We start from the raw sequence: 9,183 nt of genomic DNA, 5'->3' as shown, positions 1-9,183 counted from the left end.
TGGTGGACTTCTAAACATTATTTCCAATTGAAGTGGTTCAAATGAGGTAAGTCGTTCAAGACTTATGGATAACATCACGATAAGAAACTTTGTCTAACTCTTGTAAAAATAAATTCGTTGGTTGATATTGTTCAATATCATGTTTGTATTATAGTTTTCAGTTACAATTTATTTAGTTCTCTGTCATGGTTACCAGAAAATGTTTCTTATCAAACGACCTTCCTCATACCAAGCACACACACATTTTAGTTTAATTAACATTTTGGCATAGCTAAATTATACCAGAAGCCTTTGCTAAATTATACATGTATCTCCCTTTTTACATCACCAGTTTTGGTACGGTACACTAAGGTGTAGACATGTTATTTTTGACCCTCCCCAAGATTCTTCATATTTTAGCATGTAAATATTTAATTTAGGCCTAATATAGCTATTTCAACTATTTTTGACTTCTTTACTTTATTTTCATCATAAAAATAGAAAGTTACAAAAAAATATTTTAGCTTGCGTATCTTTCGTAAATTAAAATAAAAAATATACAAAAGTAGTACCTTATTTTTATCTTTACATAATCTTGAAAATACAAAAAATATATAATAGTTTCATGTTAGCTTTTGGATTGTATAATATTTTTATCTTATTTTAAAAGGAGTCAATTAAGGTGTTGAATAACAATTTTAAGAGTTTTTAGAGTCCAATTCTTGACCAAATTCGGATTAGTCCATTAAACCTAGGGACCATTCTAGACTCTTCTTTGGAACAAACACAAATAGAAAAGACCTAGCTGTACAATAAAGAAGGGATGGGGGTAACGCCTAAAAGGGTAGGAGGCCTAAAAATCTGAAAGGGCTCTAACAAAAAGAGATACAGAGGGCCGTTCAGCAAAAAAAAAATCCCACCCCCATCGACTCATCATCTTCTCCAAGAAGCAGCTCTTTCCCCCTCCCATTATGATTTCATCTTCTCCAACTGAGAATAAACACACACACAATAAAAAGAGCACAAATTGAGGGGTGGGAAAAACAAGAAAAGAAACACAAAAAATATAGAGACCCCCTAAGCTTCTGTCGACCTAATCCCAAAATCAAAAGCTGCCACCTCCTTCAAGATTCAATTCTCCTCCGCCAAAGCAGCGACCACCATCATAGTCCTCCATCACTTTCTTGGCCAAAAGCTTCAATAAATTACAAAACAGAAATGGATTAAGTGTTGAGTATAAGTTTTGGGTTAGATCTAACTCCGATCAAGGTTGTCGTTGAGGTCTTGAGTTGCCGATTCCGTCCGAATTCACCGGCGAATGCTCCGGTTAAGAGTCGTCGAATTATTTAGCCTCTTGTAATTCCAATTTGGTTGATTTATGCCAAAGGTCCGTTTTCGTGTCTCTTCGATTTATTATTTTGTCCATTTACATTGTTATTTGTTGGTATAATTATTGGGCGACACGAGGTAGTAGTTCATTTTATTGATGTTTGGATTGTTTGATTCTGAGTGTTTCCATGTTCATATCCCCGTTGTATCTTTTGTTAATTGTGCGAATGGATACATATAAATCACGTTTTAAAAAAAAATCAGATTTTAGTTCATAATCCTTGAAATTGTGATTTTCTCTTTCTATTGCTAGCAAATGGGGTTTCTTCGTTCTGTTGATCCAAGTAATCTGTAACCTAAGAAAAATTCATCTTCATTTAGCTTTAAATGTAATTTCTTGTACCATTTTTTTTTTGGTAATCCGTTAGGCAAACGCCTAGGGCTAAGTTTTTTATTAATAAAAGAACAGAAAAATACAACAAATAGGAAAAGTACAAATACGGGGGACAATAGCACCGGTATTGTTACCCATATGCCTTGGCTATATAATCACTTCTCTGCGCCTCACACTGCCTTACGATGACAACCTCATGTAGAGGATTCATGGTGTAGCTGTCGGCAACGTCTCACGAGGGCATATAATCTCATAACCGTGTGGATATTTTCCAAAGGCATAGAACCAAAGCAACACAAATCGGGCTAAACCTTACCTTACTAATCCTATTGAGGCAAATAAAAAGCCTCGCTTACTAACAAGCATGTAAAAAGAAAGAACTGGAAAGAACCAAATATTTAATGATCATCACAGAGTTTATAACATACTCTGTGATGATATTACAAATGAGTATACTAACATAATGGTAGAATAAAATGATGAAGGAATTAAAATGTTGTCCCTTCTTGTCCGAACTTGTAATTTCTTCAATTTGTAACTCTTTTTCATCACAATCCCAATTCTTCAAGATGTATTCAAAATTCATGATTTCTTTTTTGAACGATTGGACTTTGTTGATGTAGTTGGGGCGGCCTTCTTTTGTTTGGCAACTCTCATTGGAGGTCGCCTAACATTTAAAAAATCACTAACCTTGTCATCCCAACTATTCTTCCTTGTATGAGATTTGCAAATTTTTCCACTATGCATTGGTGATAAATCCCCTTTTCTTGCCGCCTCTTCTCTACACTGTTGTAACATTGCATCTTCTTCTCCTTGTTCAAAAAACTCTCTCCCTAAATTCACAGGTTGTGGTTCATTTTGAATCGTATCTAGTGACACCAAGGCAGATTCTCCAGTTGCCACCATTGCCTTACTTTGTTGTTGTCCAATGTGTTGTAATTTGTTGTTATTCCTACCTACAGGACTTGTGCTAGATGTAATAGGATTTACAGGTATGGAACTTACCATAGCTTCCAAAAGCTTTCTCTCCTCCTCTGAAATAACTGGTTTAGTGGTGACCAGTTGCTGCTGCCCAGTTTTTGCCCGATCAGCTGTAGGATGTGCAGCTTTAACAGTCTGCCTTGTACCTGCTGTTGCAGCTTGACTTGGACTTGTATTTGGGGAACAACTCTTAGCACCTATAGTAAGCTGCTTGGAAGAAGTTGCTACATGTTGAGGCAAAATTCCAGCTGGGGCATTTTGAATTGCAGCACTAGGAGACATTCTGGGAACAAATGCAGGAGCATGGAGGTTTAATTTGCTCGTGGGGACTGCTGCAATTTTCCCATGAGACTTTGACTTAACTAGAGAGTCAAGCTCCTCCCCTGCACTCTCCTGATCCACCTCCTCGTCACCTTCTTCAGCTGAGTATCCTGCAAAACCATCGCCCCAGTCCTCCTCTTCATCTTCGTCTCGTTGATCTTGCCACAATTTGGATGTAATAGCCTTAAGCCTCACGTTTGTTTGTATAACCTCGTTGTTATTCCCCGTTGACAACATAAACTGCCTAGATTCACCTTCTAATTCCCCAAACGACTCTGCAGATTGAGAAGGGATATCATATACGGAGGTGTTCAAAGTGACCACAGGTTGTTTCACAACAGTAGAATTTTTCATCATTTCATTCTGAGCATCTTTGATGATTTGTTCTACTTGAGGGTTGGAAAAATGCATTGTAGGTGTATTTGAACTGTGTGCCTCTGCCTTTTGCTTATCAACACGAAAAATGTCCTTCGAAATAGTGAGACGATCACCTATGTTCTTGGAGATTTGCTGCTGCGTGTTACTGCGTAAAGGTTGTGGTTGCCCATTTTTTGGAGTTGTGTTCATCATCATAGCTGCTTGGGCATTCTCTACCATTTTAGCTAGCTCTGTATTGGAAATGTGCATTGTTGTTGTAGGATCATCATGTACTTGACTTGCCTCAACAATGTGATTTTTATCTGTTGCAATCCCAAGTCGATCATTTAAACCTGTGTCACCCTGCACCAGTTGCAATATATTCCTAGCTTCCTTCTCACCTTGCTCAGGGACATTGAGCAAAGCATCAAAAGAGTTAGAACACTTGAAAGTTTCTGCTGCCCTTTCCAGTATTTTAATATCCGAAGCCTCCTTCTTGCTAGGTGATCGATGCACAACTGACCAACCCATATTCTGTGATTGTTGCCCATGTAATCTGTAATCTGTAAGAAAAATTCATCTTCATTTAGCTTTAAATGTAATTTCTTGTACCATAGGTTATGTTGTGCTACTATTTTTCTGCTTCAAGATTGATAATTGAAAAGCAGGCAATTGCGGTTATGAGACAAAATTTATTCGGGAAAGCTGGCTATTTCGTTGGTTTTAACTTGCTGAATTGCTACTTCAAACAGTGTTTCCAATGTTCCGTGTTCCTTATTATAAATTAAATCTAGGTAGAGCTAATTGGTGCGATTTAGTTGCTGGGTCATATCATGGTAGTGAACTTAGCGTAGTTGATTTTCCCTTATATGATAACAAATACAACTATTTAGACTAAGAATTTTGTCTATGAAGAATTTGTGTTTCAAAACAATGTTCTAGCTAGTATATCTTCTTAATTAATAAAGATTGTTCCATAATAGATAATTCCAATAACTAAATACTACCCTCTTTCTACAATAATTTCCATAACCATGGCCTTCACAATAATCTCAAAGATTAGGAAAATAATCTAAGTGCGTATTTGCTCTAGGCGTGCTATTTAAACTACTTTCCTAAACTCGAGTGTGCATTTATATGACCCAAATCCAAATCTCAACAACGTTAAACAAAATGTGTCGTGGACCGCGGGTGCATTTATGTGACGTGGTTCAAGAGGCGTTTTAGATGACGTTGAATCTTCCTAAAAAATATTTAAATAAAAGTAGTTATAGAGTTAAAATTGAACCATAGGCTAAAACATGTATTAAAATCAGATAATAGGCCAATTATAACAGTTGAGCGACCGTGCTAGAACTACGGAATCCGGGAATGCCTAACACCTTCTTCCGGGTTAACAGAATTCCTTCCCCGGATTTCTGTGTTCGCGGACTGTAATACAGAGTCAATATGTTCCTCGATTCGGGATTTGAACCGGTAACTTGAGACACCATAAAATTATCCCAAGTGACGACTCTGAATTTTAGATAAATAATCCCATTTCGATCGTCACTTAAATTGAAAAAAACTCATTTATACCCTCCTTCCGGAAGTGCAGGAAAAAGGAGGTGTGACATAAGGTTGTCTGCTATACAAGCTCTTTAACACTATTCTGTTTACATAAAGATTTTGTCTCATTCATCACAATAATATTAATATTCCAATAGCACCATTTTTGTACAGAAAAAGATCTCTTTGCTTTTTCTTTCTTTGTAAAGTTCTTGCTGTTGTTATTTTGGATTCTTGAAGCGCATATGCAAGTCATATATATATATTCATAGGATGTTTGGTTGAATTGGTGAAATAAAAAATAAAGGGATAATGCTGAAGAGAAAAGTGAAATAGATTGATTCTAAGCTATCTTTGGTTAGAGCAAGTGTAGTTGTAGAACAAACTTTAGAGTGGTGTAAAAGAATACAGATATTGTATACTTAGTAATTTTGACATGCAAAATTTTGTTTTCTGTAGACTTTTGCTTCTTCATGAATCATGATCATGAGGTTAGATTAATAAAGGCTTCATAGACAACTAGCTTACTATAGGCATGATTTTGACGGTCTTCCATATAATTCTTACTTGATAATTTCTTAGCTTTAGCTTTGGTTTTAAGAATCTTTTATATCATTCATTGGTGCCCAAATTTTTCTTTTTTTGATCTGTGTACATTATAATTTTCTTTTATAAAAACTATAATTATAATTTATCTTCTTTTGCAGGATGAAGATGAATAAACTAACATAGCTAACAATATGGTTCATCTAATGCTCAAGCTACTAGAAGAAGATTTACTTTTGGTTGTTATTAAATTAGAAATTATGATCCTGTAGATGCTCTTGTTTTTATTTTTAAGTACGAACATGTGTTTTAGTAGTATTTAGTTTTTGAAAGTATGTAAATACTTAGTGCATAAGTTGTATTAACCTTTGCAAATATGTATATATATTTGTGATAGTTTAAAAGAAAATGTGATTTGTGTATGTAGCAACTACACATTTATTATTGCTAGCTGTACAATAGAAAATATAATATTGTTGGCAAGAAGTGGTTTGTGCCCACAACAATACGTGTGGCGAAAAGCATTTATAACAGATTATTAACTACCCTGCTGCCATTTTTTTTGCCACAAGTAGTATTGTCGCGAAAATAATAACAATTTATCGCAACAATAATTTTTGTTGCTAAATATTTTTATAAGCCACACGTGTATCATCAAAATATAATTTATGGCAATAATATTTCTTGTTGCGTTAAGTCAGCTTTTGGCAATGACAATTTTTGTTGTTGCATAAACTTTTCCCATCAGCATTTATTGCAATGGCATGCAACAACTTTTTTGTTGTTGCCCAAAGTACTTTTCGCAACAATATCTAATGTATGACAACGAAAAAAGTTGTTGCAAATTTCATACTTTCTTGTAGTGGTCGAACACACTCGACCTCAGTATGCATCGTGCTTCGCCTTCAAACTCGGGTCTGGTCCCTCGAACTCGGACTTGATCTTACCCGGACTCGGACTCAGGACAACCTCTCAAGTATAGAAATCGGAGGCATTCGATGTTACAACCCATATCCACACACGTTAGTTCATGTCATATATTAGTTAACATAAATCCAAGAAGGAATTACCTTTGAGATGATAAGAAGTTAATCCTATTGGTCTTAAGTGATACAAGGGTGTATAAGGGTGATTAACAAGTATTAGAAATTAAACGAATCAAGGATGTTGTAACTCGTATTTTCAGGTAAACCTAGAGGTTCTTAATACGCTCAAGAGGTCATATATTAAGGTATTTGAATCATATAACGTATCATAAGTCTTGAAGTCAAACGAGTTATGAAACAAAAGTCGACAAACGTTGTCGCAACTTAGGTTCTTAATTTTACTTAAACATTAGGTCAAATTTTTTGTAAGTTTTTCTCCCAATTTACAAGGAATTACGGGATGATCTACCCACCAAATTAAAGATCTATGAGTCTAGTTTTCAACGCATTAAACCGTTTGTCAATATGATCTCGAAGTATAGAGATATTCATATTTTCGCAAGTCTGCGCAGATTGGTAGGTGACAAGTAGGTGCATCACCTACTTGCCAAAATGAGAGGACAAAAGTAAAAGTCCCAAAGTCGGCCAAGAGAGGACTTTTAAGGGATTATAAACTCAGCTATTTCACCCTTATTTCAGACCTTCAAAACCAAATTAAACCCCTGCAACTCCTCCCCAAAAATCCCACACAAACCCTAATCGATTTTCCATCTCTTTCAAGTTCTAATTGAAGATAAAACCTAGAGTTTGAAGAACCAAGGGAAGGGCTGAGTTATCCAACAAGTAAAGTGAGTTACTGCCCTCTTTCATACATTTTTTCTGCTGTGAATTCATGGTAATTCGTTCTATACATGTAAGAACTCACGGGACGGTGATCGGAAGCCGTGAGTTCGAGTTATTCACTTGTAGCGGACTGTTTTGTGTTGCTGTTGGGTTGAGTGGTTTACTACTGTTTTGTGGAGTTTTGGAGGTAGAAGGGGGTGGAGAAACACCATATATATGTAGGGTTGTGGACTGATAGTTCTTCGTAACATTTCCGGGTTGTTTGACACGACTACGGTGGCCGTCGTATGTATGAAGTGATTAGGTTGTGCATGGACTATTTTGGGAGGTTCAATATGATTATTATTGATGTTGTTTGGGCTGTTTGGTGATTGTTTTGAATTATGTGAAGTCATATATAGAGGGGAGGTGCTGTCCGTTTCATTGTAAAATCGGTTGTGGTCGATACATAATAGTTATGGCGCTTAAATGATAACGATAGTATCGTTTCTCTTATTGTAGGCTAAGAAGTTGTGACAATTGCATAGCTTAAGATTGGGCTAGTATATACAAGGTATGTGAGGCTATCCCTTTCCTTCTTTTGCACGACTCCGATTGTATATAATGTAATGAACGAGCTTCCAAAGATACTCTACTCTTAAAAGCTAGCAATACTTACATTGTTTTCCCTCTTATGGAACGATTAATGTTAATGTTGCTTCTCTTATTCTTATGTTATCAATGTTGTTAGTACTTCCTGATTCTTATAAGGTTCATAGTGAAGAGTTAGTCCTAATAACGTGTACATAGGATACCGACCTTACGTCACTCTGAAAGGTTTCGAATGTGATTCCATGAGTCGAGCATGCATTATATATATGTATCTATTTTAATCTACCGAGCCGCGCTATAGTCGGCCAGGTACGACACCTATTGTGCAACCACTGATCAGTTGGATTTTACCGAGCTCCACGTGGCCGGGTACGATTTTACCGAGCCTATTACGGCCGGGTACGATATGATGATGATGATGCCCACAGAGGTGTACCAGTCAGATGCCTTCGACTAGGAAGCAAACAATTAGTAGACAGCTTGATACAGTTGCGGGAGAGGGTACCAGTCAGGTGCCCCAAGCCAGAGCAGTCCAAAGTGAGGCTTAGAGTGAGATACCGTCTCATACTGCATCTTCTCCGTCTCCTCTAGAGGATAGTAGGAGGCACCCAACACCTCCAGTTCCTCCGTCTGGCACTACAGACCAGGATATGTAGAGTGCTTTGCAGTTATTGACTAACTTGGTAGCTGCTCAGGCTCAGAGGCAGAATACTGGTGCTGCTGATAAACCAGTTAGTACGAGAGTTCGTGATTTTATTAATTTAGACCCTCCAGTGTTTACCGGATCAGACCCCAAGGAGGACCCGCAGACTTTTATTGACCAGGTTCATCGTACACTGCGGGTTATGCATGTTAATGATAAAGAGGCAGTAGAGTTGGCTTCTTATCGGCTACGGGATTTAGCGGTTCTCTGGTATGATAGTTGGGAGAGATCCAGGGGTCCGAATGCTCCTCTAGCTGTGTGGAAGGAATTTTCTGAGGCCTTTCTTCGTCACTACTTGCTAGTTGAGATACGACGAGCTAGAGCTGATAAGTTCTTAAACCTTCGACAAGGTAATATGAGTGTGCGAGAGTATAGTATGTAGATTGATTCTTTGGCAAGGTATGCTCCCCATATGGTGGCCGAGATGAGTAATATGGTGCATCTGTTCGTGAAAGGGTTGGGACCACATCTGATAAATGAGTGTACGACAGCCTCCTTGGTGGATGGCATAGATATTTCCCATATTCAGGCATATGCCCAAACCCTAGAGGATCGTAAGTGCCAGCAGAGGACTGATAGGGAGCATGATAGGGGCCAACATAAGAGGGCGAGATTTGCAGGGTATTCTGATGACTTCAGAGACAGCGTCAGGCCCTGGTCTTCGA

At 37.4% G+C, this 9,183-nt stretch overlaps 1 long non-coding RNA gene across 1 annotated transcript; it reads left to right on the top strand.

The window, feature by feature from the left end:
- The first annotated feature begins 816 nt into the window (after nt 1-816).
- On the top strand, nt 817-3,977 carry LOC138877081 (uncharacterized). The gene is made up of 2 exons (XR_011402393.1): nt 817-1,366; nt 2,665-3,977. It is a non-coding gene; the product is annotated as an uncharacterized lncRNA (long non-coding RNA).
- The last annotated feature ends 5,206 nt before the right edge of the window (nt 3,978-9,183 follow it).

Source organism: Nicotiana sylvestris, chromosome 9 (genome assembly GCF_000393655.2).
Source record: "Nicotiana sylvestris chromosome 9, ASM39365v2, whole genome shotgun sequence".
In the NCBI taxonomy this organism is placed as follows: Eukaryota; Viridiplantae; Streptophyta; class Magnoliopsida; order Solanales; family Solanaceae; genus Nicotiana; species Nicotiana sylvestris.
Note: the sequence above shows the minus strand (reverse complement) of the source record. Positions and strands in the feature narration are given on the sequence as shown.